Here is a 15984-nt window from a genome sequence, read left to right on the forward strand (position 1 = left end):
TATAGAGCCTATTAGACATGACAGACTAGAAACCAACAAAAAGGCAGTGGGGGCCTCTAGTGGCCAGAAAACACTCCATACAATAGATATACGACTTATTTGCTACACAGAATGCAAGATTGGCACACAATCTCACAAACGTAAAAAAATATTAAAAACATTGTCCTATTTCAATCCCATTTTTCCATGTATCCTAACTGTCCACCTCATCTGTCGTCTGATATGAAAACCATTGAGTTATGATCATATTGAGTATAACATCCAGAGTCTGCTTGTCATACATTGCTGAGAGAAAATGCGCGGTTTAAAGTCAACTCGTTTTCATGCTACACAGAATCTTCATGAAAGTATGATAATCCTGACCTGAGCTAACTTACTGAATCAACCAACTCACATCTCCTTTCTTTTCATCCATGAGGACATTAGTCATCTGTTGCTGCTTCTGGCGTTTCAACGCTGACTGTTCCACAACCGCCATACCCGTTCATTACACCCGTATTTCAGTCTAGTTATGTTATATTTATCATGATCAGAAAATGACAGATGATTTTGACAGAAGTCTTTTGCTGTTTCATCATAAAATGGACATAATAAAGCCTCCAGAAGTCATGTATACAAATCCATGTGTATGAATCACAGCAAAATATGGATTTTAATTAAAACGCTTGAGAGAAACATTATCGGGGCGTTTCTAGGATTTGAAAACATCAGGGGCTAATTGGGAGAGGGGATAAGCAAGAATAACACATTTTGTAAGGGCATTTTTATGTAAGATTGTTTAATAATGAACACAAATGCTATGCAACTTTAGAAAATTTCATTGAATCTTTTTTCTGACTCCTCCCATCATTTCTACTAAAAAGGAGTTCATTAAATTCATGACATTTTCTCTTACACAGGTATGCCATGCAATATCTCTTACAGCTTGTGTGTGAAGCAGTGCCATGTAGATGCATTATTATTATTTTAAAATCTATATTACTAAATCTATATATATTCACCTCTTATTTCATTCCTCATTTATGCTGGCACTACTGTATGTATTGTTTGTTTGTTTTTTTTACAGCCTCTCTTCTCTTCTTGTTCTCTCATCTCTCATTCCTTCATCTGTCTTGCTGCTTGTATCTGGTCTGCTTCATGCTCTTGGTGACTTTTCTATCCAATTTCTTTGAGGGTGGACTCATCAGAGAGTATCTCCGAGACTTGACTTGAGCAAAACGGTCAATTACTATACTAGTATTTATAGTGTTTAGAATTCCTTCTTCAGTTGGCAGAACAGCCAAATGCAATAAGTGTATATATAATATATATATAATTTTCATTCACATATATATTCATATTCCGGCCCTCTGAAACCATTCCAAATTCTCATGTGGCCCTTTTCTAAAAATAATTGCCCACCCCTGTGTTAGTCATTTATGAGGCCCGAATGTTTGGGTCCCTCTTTAACTGTTAGCAGTAGGCTCTTTTTCCTTTTCTTCTCAAATTCACACATGACGTGTAAAGTTGTATGCCATGTGTAGGACTAAAGTTTCTAAGGTTTGAGGTACTGTGAGGAAGACATGCTGTAACAGGGGTTTACTAAAGCTCCATTCTGCCTTCCGGGTTGTTTCAGTCGAGTTGAGTGACGGTTGAATTGTCCAATCCGCAGAGGGATTGCGTACGGCACCCCAGGCTATCAGCTGTAAGTAGCGGCGGAACCTGTCGTATCCTAGTGGTTAGCGTGTTGGTTTTATGGAGCTCAGGCCCGTAGAAATCTGGGTTCGAAGCCCGTGCGGACCTCAGGCGGAGTGTAGGCCACGTGCTTCTTGTTCAAAGTAGAGGAAAAGCGGGTGATAGGTGTGCTAATACCTTAGCATCTTCCAAGATCTCTATGAGCTGGTTCTTTTTTGTTAACATTTCCATTAAATTGTGGTCACCCCCTCACCTCCTTATTTAAGCCTTCGGTGCCTTTTTGTACCATTGCAAATGAACAAACGGCATTTTTATGCGCTAATGACGTTAGTGCTAGAAGCTAATGCTAATCGTTAGCTTGGTCTGTGCCATTAATAAGTGATGTTGAGATTGAAAAATAATTGTTTTTGAATTAAAATGAATGAACTACAACTTTTTGTAAGCCGTATGAAATACTGGGCTACTTTTCTTGCCAAAAGCCCGAAAGGTGATTGTGTAGCATTTTTAGCTCGTAGCTTGTAGCTGTGGCTAATATGGTAAGGTGAAATGACAGCATACTTGATATTGTTGTCTAGATACTTTTCATAAAAACCAGTCGGGGGTTTGTGAGAATGGTGTCTAATGTTTACATGCTTTGGTGTCTTTTTGTATCATTGCAAATGAATAAACGGCATGTTTTATGTGCTAATCGCGTTAGCGCTGGTAGCTAATGCTAATCGTAGCTTGGTCTGTGCCATTACTAAGCCTAGGATTGGCACAAATAAGTGATGTGGAGATAGAAATGGTTTTGATATAAATCCTGTTATTTCTTGGTTAAAAGCCTATTCTGGTTAACAGGACAATTACTGTGTAAAAAAAAAAAAAAAAAAAAAAAAAAACGTAGAAATTCATAGTAATGTTCTAGTTAAAGATGCTGAAAAGGTTAAAAGTGGATGTTAAATAATTCACTTCAGCAACTTGAATGTGGTTATGGTAAGAGTTCATGTTACCCGAGTCATGTTTCTACGTCAAAAAGCCCATTGTACTTTGTTTGATCTCATCAAGAAGATGACAAAGACCTTCTCTCTGCGTGGAAATGACGTAATCCTCGAGAAACCACCTGTGATGGACTTCATTTGAGCTTTCCCAGGTATGGGGAACATTTGAAGTCGTGTTCTCCAATGTAAGGTGTTTGTGGCAAAGTTTTAAATCTATCTCTCTCTTTCGCTCCTTCTCTCTTTCAGATGGAGGAGGAGGAATTTCCTCCTCGTCATCCTGCACTTTGCCCGAAGAGAAGCTGTGATCAGAGGCCTCATTTTCTACCTTGGTGAGCAGACGGAGTTGATCAAGGACTAGCAGGTACAGAATACACCCCTGACATTGCTCTAAGTCGGTGCCCTGCCTGTACAAGACAAGGTAGTGCAATCTAAGACAGCTGATGGCTTAGTGGTATGGTGTTTCTACATGAGCTTTCATCAAATTGAAGGCACGCTTCAAAACTTCAGGTCATAACTACAGATAAGCCATTATAGTGTTTGGAAAATGAATAGAGTACAGTAAAGCAAACAGACTTGCAACAAATGGAGATGAGCAAAGTAAGCACTATTTGTATATACACTTTATGGCCAAAAGTTTTGGGACACTACTCTGAAGGCCACACAACGTTTGGAGGTCTGTAGCCATTGACTCTGCGGAAAGTCGGCGACTTCTGCGCACCGTGCTCCTCAGCGTGCGCCGACCCCGATCTGTGATTTTACGTGGACTACCGCTTCGTGGGCCGAGTTGCTGTTGTTCCCAATTGCTTCCGCTTCCACTTTTGTTATATTACCACTAAATGTTGATCGTGGAATATTTAGTAGTGGGGAAATTTCACTTACTGCACAGGTGGCAGCCTATCATGGTACCACGCTTGAATTCACTTATCTCCTGAGAGCGACCCATTTGTTGTTCACAAATGTTTGTAGAAGCAGTCTGCATGCCTAGGTGCTGGATTTTATACAGTTGTGGCCATGGAAGTGATTGGAACACCTGAATTCAATGATTTGGAGGGGTGTCCCAAAACTTTTGACAATAGTGTAAATGCTTGTAGAGATATATATATTATACACACACACATACATATATATATATATATATATATAATGTGTATATATGTATGTATATATATATGTGTATATATATAATGTGTGTGTGTGTGTGTGTATATATATATATAATGTATGTGTGTATATATCTATCTATCTATACATATACACACATTTGTATATATGTATATATATGTATGTGTGTACGTACATACAAGCATTAACAATTACATACAAAATTATTACATACATTATAAAACAATTACATACAAAAGCATTAAAAATTAACACACACATTATATATATATATATATATATATATATATATATATATATATATATATATATATATATATATATATATACACACACACATACATGTGTGTGTATGTATGTGTGTGTATATATATATATATATATATATATATATATATATATATGTGTGTGTGTGTGTGTGTGTTCATTTTAACATTAGAAAGGTTATACCAACCTGTAGGGAAAATACATGTTGTAGATTTAACTTAACCTTTTTCAAGACGTACAGGATAAAAAGTGATGCTTAGCTTTATTACAACATCATTCTGCCTTCTTATCTAAACGTTTAAAATTATTATTAAAATAAATTAATAACTAATTAATAATTACACTGGACCAAATGTATAATTTGTACATACTGCATATGTTATACAGCTATGTGTCCTTCGTATTAGTATTCATGTAGGTTTTATTCTTTGGTGTATTGTCAAAGGTTTTTGAGGACGACCATGCTGCAGCCATCCTAGAAGCTCTTCCTACATTTGTCCTCAACATCTTTGTGGTCACCAAAGCCAGGGATAGAGGTCTCCAAAAGCAAGCTGGAACAGCCATAGAGGGAATCGAGGTGCTCTTTGGTATTCCTGGTGTGGCACGTCCTTGTGTGTACCTGATGGGCCTTATCTATGCCCTGGAGCTGAAGAAACTGAAATATATATTTGAGGTTTTTCAGCAGATCTTTGTGGAGCTTGAGCATAAAAACAAAAAATGTCCTCCAAGGTAAATAATCTCAAGGTCACCTTGCATGGCTAAAAGCCATATAGCTGACGTTGAAGGCAGAGGGTTTGATTGGGCTCCCTCTTAGAAGTTTTACAGTTGTTGTGTTTTTTTTTTAACTGCACTCAAGTTCTCTGAGGACCTCTCCTGGATGACCAACACCACATCGCTGGCCAAGAAAGCTCAGTCTCGCCTCTACTTCCTTCGCAGACTGAGAAAAGCACCTGAGAGTCCCACCTCCTATCATGTGCTCCTTCTACTGGGGCACCATCGGGAGCATTCCCACCAGCTGCATCACTGTGTGAGGCTGCACTGCGTCCTGTCGAAAGACTCTGCAACGAATAGTGAATGCAGCCAGCAAGATCATCGGTGTCTCTCTGCCCTCCCTTGTGGACATCTTCCACACCCGCCTCACTAGCAGAGCCACCAGCATTGCAGCAGATGGTACACAGCCGTCAAACCTCCACTTCAGCCTACTGCCTTCAGGCAGAATGTACCGGAGCCTCCAGGCTCGTTCCACAAGACTTTCTAACAGCCTCGTCCATCAGGCTGTCAGGATGCTGAACTCTGTCCATTATCTCCCTCCTCTCCCACCTACTTCTGAACTCTAAAAATCTACAGCTCCCCCCACACTTCCTTCATTGCACACAAGACACTTTATACTCTCTGCAGAACTCTGCACACATGGACCTGTTTACAAACACCTATTCAAACGTCACACCTACAGACTATTTACATCTGACACGGTTTGCACTTTTACACTTTACAGTCTTATAGCACGACTGTCATACTGCTGCTGTTCGTCCTGCATCTTACAAAGGCCTTTATACCCAGAACTACTGAACCTTTACATTTATCTGCATGCATATTTACACCTTTGGAAGTGTATTTGTATTTTTTACCAGAATTCACTGTTTACATTACTCAGATTCATTCAGATGTTTACAATATATTTTCACTCTGTTTATTTTTATCTATTTATTACAAGTACACTGCTGTTACCTTCACACACACAGTCTGTTCTATGTTGCACTGACTGCACTGACCATGTAAACACTTGATAAGAGAGAAGAGAAAGGGTATTTCCATTCCTCTGTATGTCTGCACATATGGTGGTGTTGACAAATAAAGAACCTTGAACCTTGAAGTTCTCCCAGTGTACTGGTTCAGGATGTTTTTATGTGTCATGTTGATCTTTGCAGTATTCTGTTCTGCAGTGAGAAGTAAGGTCCAACTGCCAACATGAGCATGTGGACCAAAACTGTCCACCAAGGTGATCTTGCATGTCTTACAGAGCTGTACAGAGGCCACTGATGGCAGAGGATTATAATGAGCTCGCTCTTGGCAGTTTTACACTTGCTGGTTTTATACTGCACCTTCTCAGCTTATGCTCCTCTATTTTGGTTTATAATGTTGGTATTGGCTATAAATTACAGTCCAGGTTCTGAGACAGGGGGTTCTCAATCCTGGTCCTCAACTGCCCTTTTTGTTTTCCACCTAACATTGCCCTACCTGCTGCCGATTACCAGGATCAGGTGTGTTCAGTGAATCAGAAGCTGAAAGAGACCCATTCATGTTGTCTTCCCCCTCATCGGAGATGGTATCTTCATGCTTCTGATTCACTGAAGACTCCTGGTTCATGTAATCTGTAGTGGGCAGGGCAGGGGCCCTTGATGACCACGATTGAGAAACCTGTGCTAAAATGAGGATGTGAACACAAATTCCCCTCTAAGGTACATAACCTCAAGGTCAACTTGCAGGCCTAAAAGCCATACAGATGGCAATGAAGCTAGTTCCAGTAAGCTCCCTGTACTACAGTTCTTCATGTTAAACTGCATCATCTCTGGTTCTCCCAATGCATGTCGCACTACTCTGTGGGGTTTTTGTTTGTTTGTTTGTTTGTTTTTAAAAATCTAGTATTTACTTTTTCATGTTGTGTAAATTCAGGACCAAGTGCATTTTGAAAGAACTGACCATTCAGGAGTGTGTGTACATAATGTCCATACTTCAATTCTTGTGCTGGGTGAAGTTGCATTTCTAATTGCAGAATTACACGATTCATATTTATGTACATGTGCATTAGAAATGCCTCGTTCCTAACCAGAAAATGGGACGAAACGTAACTAAGATGAGACTAGTGCATTTAGAAAAACAAAGTAGGGTCCACTCAAAGTTAAGTAATATGGAAGGTAAAAAAAAAAAGAGCTAAGTTTCAATTAAAAACACACTTTGAAACTCTTTAGTTAAGTAGAGCAAACCCAAAACAATGACTAAGGAAATGCTTAAATGAAGAAGACTTTACTAGCAAAAAGGATTTCTTACATATAGAAAATTAAGTCATAAATACAAAGACTAGTCTTGCTTGAACTATACATAATAATCTGATGCAAAAAGTTACCTTTGTTTTTTTTTAGGTAGATCAGGCTGAATATTTTTATCAGTGCAGACTGATTATATTATTATTATTATTATTATTATTATTATTAGTCACCTTTAGAAAATATTCAAGATTCAAACACTTTTCTTATTCTTCTTTAATATACTCCCAGTGCATGTTCCCGCTTCAGATCACACTTTGTACATACACATCTACATACTTTGTAGGTGTGAATATGAACAAAAAAACTTTTCTTAATCATAAATAAAATTCATTCATCTGCAATATTAAGATGCATGTAAAGGTTACATCAAAATAAATAAACCACAACTACCATCCTGGATACAAGAGACATGTTTATTTCATGAATTGAAGTTGTGCTTCTTAGGACAACATGGTTTAGAAAAGATACAGACTTCCGGTCAGGAACCGCATGGAGTAGATGCAGAAAATAGGCGCTCCGATTAACATTCAATCTCTTCACTCCTTTATCCCCCCCGGTGTGTCAAGTTTACTTGCTGAGGTATTATATTTTTATACCCTACCCCACGGTCACCTATTTCTGACATATAATGGCTACCGGGAGAAAGGACGACTCTGCGACTGCTTTAACGGTCGAGGCTATCTCCGAGCTGCTGGATAAGCACCGTGTAGCGTTAGCGGCCGAATTTAAATCTTCATTTAGCTTACTGGAAACGAGACTGGACCAGATTCAAGCTAAAGTAGAAGACCACGGTCAACGCTTACCTTCATTAGAACTCGTTACGGATGACCTGAGCCAGCGTGTAAGCGAGCTGGAAAACATATGCTCCGGCCTTCGGGAAAATAACTCCAAGTTACTGGCCAAAGTCGGAGAAGGCCGAAGCAGGAGACAAAACCTGCGTGTTCTCGGCCTCCCAGAATCTACTGAAGGTGGACTCCTTACCGAATTCTTCTCTAAATTTCTGTGTGAGGTGTTCGGGAGTGAAATTCTCCCATCCCCACCAGAGATCGACAGAGCCCACCGTATACCTGCATCCAAACCCGTCTCAGGACAGAGCCCTCGCCCGGTCATTCTCCGTGTACACCGGTACCAGGTTAAAGAACTTTTGATTCGGGAGGCACGGCAGAGAGGGAAGCTGGAATACCGCGCTCAGCAGATCCGGGTCGTGGAAGACTACGCTCCCGAAGTTTTAAGCCAGCGAGCCGAGTATAGGGAAGTTATGGCGGATTTATACAAGCGCGGACTCCGGCCTTCTCTCCTGTACCCACGACTCCGGATCACTCTCTCTACCGGAGAGAAGAAGTGGCTTCGCTCGGTAGAGGATGCACAGAAATACATCGATACCCTGCCCAAAACAACCGTAAACAATTACTGTGCCCTTACGCTTAAGACACAACCATAATCCTCAGGAAAGTACTCTTATTTACCTTTGAATTCAGCCATGCTAACTTTTTTCCTGGTAAGAGGACTGTATGATTATTTTTCCCTTCTTTTTCTCTATTATTATGATGATTTTTTTCTTTCTTCTATTTTTAATGCCTTATGGGTTACATGTTTGTTCTATAGGTGTTTTTCTAGACACACTGTGACGTATTTTTTTCTTTCCTCTTCATTAAGAGATTTCTGTCAGGAACAGCTGGACAGTTCCCTGCCAGACCCAGAGAGGGCGCTGGCAGGTGAACCTTGGAAGCCTGCTTCTTTGTGTGTCTTGTTATGCCCTTCTTATTGTTCCTATCCTGATTGTGTCACCTGTATCCCATTAGCCCTAATGTCTACCCCTATAAATAGGGATCCTTGTGTTTGTGTCCTTGTCCATGATTGTTATCTGTACCGTGGTTTCTGTTGGGGTTTCGTTTGCAGGTTCCATGTCTAAGGTCTAGGTTTTGTTTTGTTTAGTTAACCACGCCATGTCTTGTGTTCCGTTTGTTTCCCTATGTCGCGTCTTAAATGTAATAAAAGCAGTGCTTCGCTGAATCCTGCACATGGGTCTCATTACACCGTGTGCTGGCGTGTGCACACACACACCACGGGCGTCTGGGGTCGAGCCCCGCATAGGGCGGGAGTCCCAGACGTTACAGTTTCAGTATTGGAGTGTTGATATTTGGAATTTATTATCTAATTTTTAGATCATGTAAATTATATACAGAGTTAAGGATGGTGTGCTGAGCGACAGGAAGATTGTTTGGTGAATTATGGACGTGTGGAAGAGCTTGCTGCTTTGTTTTTTAGCAGCTATCTTGTTGGGTTTGTGGGGCAGCGGGGTGGGGGTGGGGTTGGGATGTGGGTTCTCCAAAGCCAGTACTTTGTTAGAATTGTTTAGACAGTCTATCTTTCGTTTGTCTGTTTGTTTTACACTTTTTTATTTTAAGGCAGTCACTTGGCATTACAATATAATCTATGCTTACCAACCTGCACTCACTCAATGATAATGAATAGTTCTTTAAACATTGTGAGCTGGAATGTTAAGGGACTAAACCATCCAGTCAAAAGAAGGAAGGTGCTCTCACACCTTAAACAACTTAACACCACAACTGCCTTTTTACAAGAAACTCACATTCGCAGTTCTGATAACTCTCGCCTTACGTTACACTGGGGTGGGCAGCACTACCACTCGACCTTTCAGGCCGAGGCTAGGGGGGTTTCAATTCTTATTAACCCAAACATCTCTTTTGAGCACCATAATGTAATTCCGGATAAGTTTGGTCGCTATATCATAGTCTCAGGTAAATTATTTAATACTAACGTAGTGCTGGCCAATTTATATGCTCCTAACTATGATGATGCTTCCTTCTTCAAACGTTTCTGTTCTGCTTTACCAGATCTGAGCTCATACTCTCTCATATTAGGATAATATTACAGATAATCAGTTGATCCCAATGGTTCACTCTTGTGCTTATAAGAGCATCGTGATATCTGATCGTGCTCCAGTTGTTATGTCTATGACACTCCCTGATCTCCCTCAAATTAAGAAACATTGGCGTTTCAATTCGTCTTCATTGGTAGATGACGATTTTATTAAATTTATCGAAGACCAGATAGTTTTTTTCTTAAACACAAATGTTTAACTGTTTGGGATGCTCTGAAAGCCTACCTTAGAGGACAGATAATTTCCTATACTGCAAATATGAAACGGAAGGCACATAGGGAGCAAAAAGAATTGGCCGACCAAATTCAAGAAATAGATCAACAGTATGCTCCATTTAAAAACCCTGACCCCTATAAAAAACGTGAAGAATTACAAACTAAATTCGAACTCGTTTCAACACACTTAATTGAACGGCAATTATTAAAGAGCAGGAGCCAGTTTTACATCCATGGTGACAAATCCGGGAAACTTTTAGCTAACCAGTTAAGAGGACTTAGAGCAAAGCAACACATAACAAAAATCCGAATGGAGAATGGCGACATCACCACTGATCACTCCAATATTAATGATGCATTCAGGAATTTTTACTCTCGATTATATACCTCTGAATTCCCAGAAGACCATAGTTCAGTTGAGAATTTTCTGACTCAACTAAATTTCCCAATACTGTCCCCTGATCTTAGATTAGCCCATATCACAAGAGGAAATAATCTTAGCTATCTCAGCATTGCAAACTGGTAAGTCTCCGGGTCCTGATGGGCTCCCTGCAGAATTTTTTAAATCATTCTCCTCATTCCTTGCACCACAACTAGCTTTGTTTTTATCAGAGTCTTTTAAGCAAGGTAACTTTCCAACATCATTCAACGAGGCTCGTATCACCCTTATAGGAAAGAGGGATAAAGACCCGACAGAGTGCTCTTCATATAGACCAATCTCTCTGCTTAATGTGGATGTTAAAATCCTTGCTAAAGTTCTAGCTCTTAGATTACAGAATGTTCTACCCTCAATTATATCTGAGGACCAAACTGGTTTTTATCAAAAACCGTCACTCTTATTTTAATATTCGACGCCTTATGGATATCTTGTACACACCGTCAGATGGGATTCCCAAGTGTGTCCTCTCTTTGGATGCTGAAAAAGCCTTTGACCCTGTGGAATGGGAGTATCTATTTAGGGCCTTAGAAAAATTCAATTTTGGATCATGTTTTATCACATGGGTCAGATTATTATATTCAAGCCCTACCGCTTCAGTCTTGACGAATTCACAGCAATCTCAACCGTTCAGCCTTCAGCGGGGAACTCGTCAAGGATGTCCTCTGAGTCCATTGCTTTTTAACCTTGCTATTGAGCCATTAGCAATTGCATTCCGTAGTTGTAGGGATATATCTGGGATTTGGAGGCAGGGAGAAGAACATAAGGTCTCCCTTTATGCAGATGATCTCTTACTTTTCATATCAGACCCTGCCTCCTCCCTGCCACCTTTGGTGTCACTGCTCACTAAATTCGGTCATCTTTCAGGATATAAACTGAATTTGCACAAGAGTGTTTCTGCTAAACAGTGAAGCACTAACAACAGAAATGCACAACCTCCCTTTCAAGACAGTGAAAAAGTTTACCTATCTTGGTATCACAGTTACAAGAAAACATAAGCACCTTTTTAAAGAAAACTTTCTTGGGTTGTTAAATCAAACAAAAAAGGACTTGGGACAATGGTCACCACTGTCCATGTCCCTGGTGGGCCAAATTAATGTGATTAAGATGAACATTCTCCCTAAATTCCTATATCTTTTTCAGTCTGTACCTGTTTTTATTCCTAAATCTTACTTCAATGCACTGGATTCAGTCATCTTACCTTAAACATCCTCGACTGAACAAGTTTCTACTTCCAAGATCTAACAGCAATGGTGGCATGCTGGCATTCGTTTATATTACTGGGCAGCAAACATTCGTTCTCTCACCTTTTGGGCATATTTCCACAACCAACCTAATCGGCCTGCCTGGGTGGAACTGGAGATAAACTCTCCATTTCTCCATCTCTCTAAAAACCTCTCTGTCTCTGCACTTCTTGGATCTGCACTCCCCATCCCCCCAATTAAATCAATCAATAATTCAGTTATTAGACATACTCTGAGAGTATGGGCTCAGTTCAGAAAGTGTAGTGGTTCTTTGGGCTTTTCTCTCTCCAGCCCTATCGTCTCTAACCATGATCTCTTCCAACCTTCTTTACATGATTCAGTATTTCAAGAATGGTACAGTAAAGGCATTAGGCTCTGCAAAGATCTTTTTATTGATTATAAGTTTGCATGGTTTGAACAGCTGTCTGAAAGGTTTAATCTATCCAAATCTCACTTTTTCAGATATTTGAAAATAAGACACTTCATTAGTTATTCGATACCAAACTTCCCTGAGGCTCCAGATGCAAATATTATAGATAATCTCCTCTGTCTGTCCCCACTGCGTAAAGACCTAATATCCACTATTTATAGCATATTAATGGGTTTGAGCTACACTACTTTGAATAAAATTAAAACTGCTTGGGAAAAAGACCTAAATCTGACACTGTCAGATGACACATGGAACTGGATTCTCAAGCTCGTCAACTCGACCTCCTCATGTGACCTCCGGCACTCTTTATTACAGTTTAAGGTTGTACATAGGGCTCAATTTAAATTTAATAAATTTATAGTTTAACCCCCTTTTATTTATTTGATTGATTGGTTTTCTCAGGTGTATGGCTTTTTATTTTATTTTTATTTATTTATTTTTCCTTTCCTTTCTCCTCTTCCTCTCTTTCTTTGCACACATAACCTAGACTTCCAGCTCCAGTTGTTCTTGCTCTTTTTCAATGTATATATTTTCAGTATTTTCTTTCTTTTTTTATTTTTCAATTCTGCTTGGTGTTTAGCCTTTTCTCTCTCTCTCTCTCTCTCTCTCATTCATGTAGACCATGCTAATGATGCTTTAGGACTCTGGTTTCTGGACTCATTGTTTTAATCATACGCTAGATTTAATTATACGCTATATTGCCAAAAGTATTCGCTCACCCATCCAAATAATCAGAATCAGGTGTTCTAATCACTTCCATGGCCACAGGTGTATAAAATCAAGCACCTAGGCATGCAGACTGTTTTTACAAACATTTGTGAAAGAATGGGTCGCTCTCAGGAGCTCAGTGAATTCCAGCGTGGAACTGTGATAGGATGCCACCTGTGCAACAAATCCAGTCGTGAAATTTCCTCGCTCCTAAATATTCCACAGTCAACTGTCAACTGTATTATAAGAACGTGGAAGTGTTTGGGAACGACACCAACTCAGCCACGAAGTGGTAGGCCACGTAAACTGACGGAGCGGGGTCAGCGGATGCTGAGGCGCATAGTGCGAAGAGGTCGCCAACTTTCTGCAGAGTCAATCACTACAGACCTCCAAACTTCATGTGGCCTTCAGATTAGCTCAAGAACAGTGCGCAGAGAGCTTCATGGAATGGGTTTCCATGGCCGAGCAGCTGCATCCAAGCCATACATCACCAAGTGCAATGCAAAGCGTCGGATGCAGTGGTGTAAAGCACGCCGCCACTGGACTCTAGAGCAGTGGAGACGCGTTCTCTGGAGGGACGAATCGCGCTTCTCCATCTGGCAATCTGATGGACGAGTCTGGGTTTGGCGGTTGCCAGGAGAACGGTACTTGTCTGACTGCATTGTGCCAAGTGTAAAGTTTGGTGGAGGGGGGATTATGGTGTGGGGTTGTTTTTCAGGAGCTGGGCTTGGCCCCTTAGTTCCAGTGAAAGGAACTCTGAATGCTTCAGCATACCAAGACGTTTTGGACAATTCCATGCTCCCAACTTTGTGGGAACAGTTTGGAGCTGGCCCCTTCCTCTTCCAACATGACTGTGCACCAGTGCACAAAGCAAGGTCCATAAAGACATGGATGACAGAGTCTGGTGTGGATGAACTTGACTGGCCTGCACAGAGTCCTGACCTCAACCCGATAGAACACCTTTGGGATGAATTAGAGCGGAGACTGAGAGCCAGGCCTTCTCGTCCAACATCAGTGTGTGACCTCACAAATGCGCTTCTGGAAGAATGGTCAAAAATTCCCATAAACACACTCCTAAACCTTGTGGACAGCCTTCCCAGAAGAGTTGAAGCTGTTATAGCTGCAAAGGGTGGACCGACGTCATATTGAACCCTATGGATTAGGAATGGGATGTCACTTAAGTTCATATGCGAGTCAAGGCAGGTGAGCGAGTACTTTTGGCAATATAGTGTATCATATGGCACATAGGTCACTGATATAGATATTCTCAAGACATGATTATTAACACTTTAAATTAAATTTAATAAAATCTGCAAACATCATAAGAATAGCATAAATGTGAGGTCATACAGTACATAAAACTGATAAACAAAGCTTCTATTTATAGGAAAAACATCACCTTCCTCTCAGTGGCTTCCACCAAGATATCCGTTAGCTTGGGTATCTCTCTCGTGTGGTCACTGGTCATGAGTTGGAGTTTAAAGCAATTTTACTCTCACCCACAGGCTAGGAGTAAGTTTCTCACGTGTTACGCTGCTCCAAGTTTCATCACGACTTAGGGACCAGCTTTGACCTATCGCCTGCGACTACCAAATAAGGGCAAGAATTCCAAGGATTTATTTATGAATTTATTGACTTATTTAGTCGCAACTGTTTTTAATCCGGTCATTAATGCAAACTTATATTTAGTGTTTACAATGTGTCAGGACTTGGTCAGTGGCGTTTAGTACCGGCCCTGACTGACTCACCCGAGTTAAATTATCTGATTCTGCATATTAACTCATGATTCATGAGTCCGAGGTCTAAATTAATCCCTTTCTTATTTGTCCTATGGCTGCTACCGTGCTCATCCACTGATTCAGCTGATTCTCATCGGACTCGCGGATCCGGATCATCCACTGATTGGTTGTGTTTTTTTGTGTGTTTTTTTCTTACCTTTGTTTGTCGTGTTAACTGACGGTTCAACTGTCCAATCCGCAGAGGGTTTGCATAAGGCGCTAGCCTATCATCTGTATGGAGAGGTCGGACCTATCCGGAGTATGAGCGCCTTAAGAGAGGTGTGTACATTTATTTATTAGGATCATGTTTTTTTTGTTTTATTAATCAATCATAAATAATAATAAAATACTTAATGAAATAATTATATTCATTAATAAATTAACTAATTGATTAACATATTAATGAATTAATTGCTTTATATCTATCTAGACTATATTGGCAAAAGTTTTGGGACACCCCTCCAAATCATTGAATTCAGTGCTTGGGCTTGGCCCATGAGTTACAGGGAAAAGAACTCTTAGCGCTTCAGCACACAGAGGCTATTTTGGAAAATCTCATGCTCCCACCTTTGTGGGAACAGTTTGGGGGTGGCCCCTTCCGGTTCCAACTCTACTGCACACCAGTGCACACCGTATAGACATGGATGAGCCAGTTTGGTGTGCAGGAACTTGAGAGTCCTGACCTGTAAACAAACAGTGTGTTTCACCATACAATCAAGGTCTCACTCTGTGAATCGGCAAGCAGCCGAACACGTAAGTTAAGGACATGAAATAAGAAACATTGGAATATACAAGGTATGAATTCATAATTTCACACTCTGAAACACACTAATAACTGTTTTATTCTGGATTTATTCTGTGCTGAACCTGTTGGGGAACTGGTAATGTGTGTTGGGCGCTGAATGTGTGCTTTCATCTTGAGTTATTATGACTTGGTCACAATCCTAATTAATTGGTGTGTTATCTTGAGTTTTATGTACAACTCATTTATCCTCCATGTAACGAAATCCTTATTCCCACGTGTTCTATCTGCACTGGGCAGGTATGTTATACAAAATCTTCTTGTAGTGTGTTTAATGGATTTGTCGTTTTATTCCTGTGGACTTGCGTGTGCTCCCCACTAGGTGGGGATGTTTTCCCTTAATGTGCCTAACCCTAGGCGCGCTTCAAAACTTTGTGTT

The 15984-nt window shown here is 40.3% G+C and overlaps 1 long non-coding RNA gene across 1 annotated transcript; it reads left to right on the forward strand.

Moving 5' to 3' along the window:
- Positions 1-2565: 2565 nt before the first annotated feature.
- Positions 2566-5891, forward strand: LOC131345278 (uncharacterized). Its single transcript, XR_009203466.1, has 3 exons — positions 2566-2803; positions 2898-3012; positions 4486-5891. It is a non-coding gene; the product is annotated as an uncharacterized LOC131345278 (long non-coding RNA).
- The last annotated feature ends 10093 nt before the right edge of the window (positions 5892-15984 follow it).

This window comes from Hemibagrus wyckioides, linkage group LG24 (genome assembly GCF_019097595.1).
Source record: "Hemibagrus wyckioides isolate EC202008001 linkage group LG24, SWU_Hwy_1.0, whole genome shotgun sequence".
In the NCBI taxonomy this organism is placed as follows: Eukaryota; Metazoa; Chordata; class Actinopteri; order Siluriformes; family Bagridae; genus Hemibagrus; species Hemibagrus wyckioides.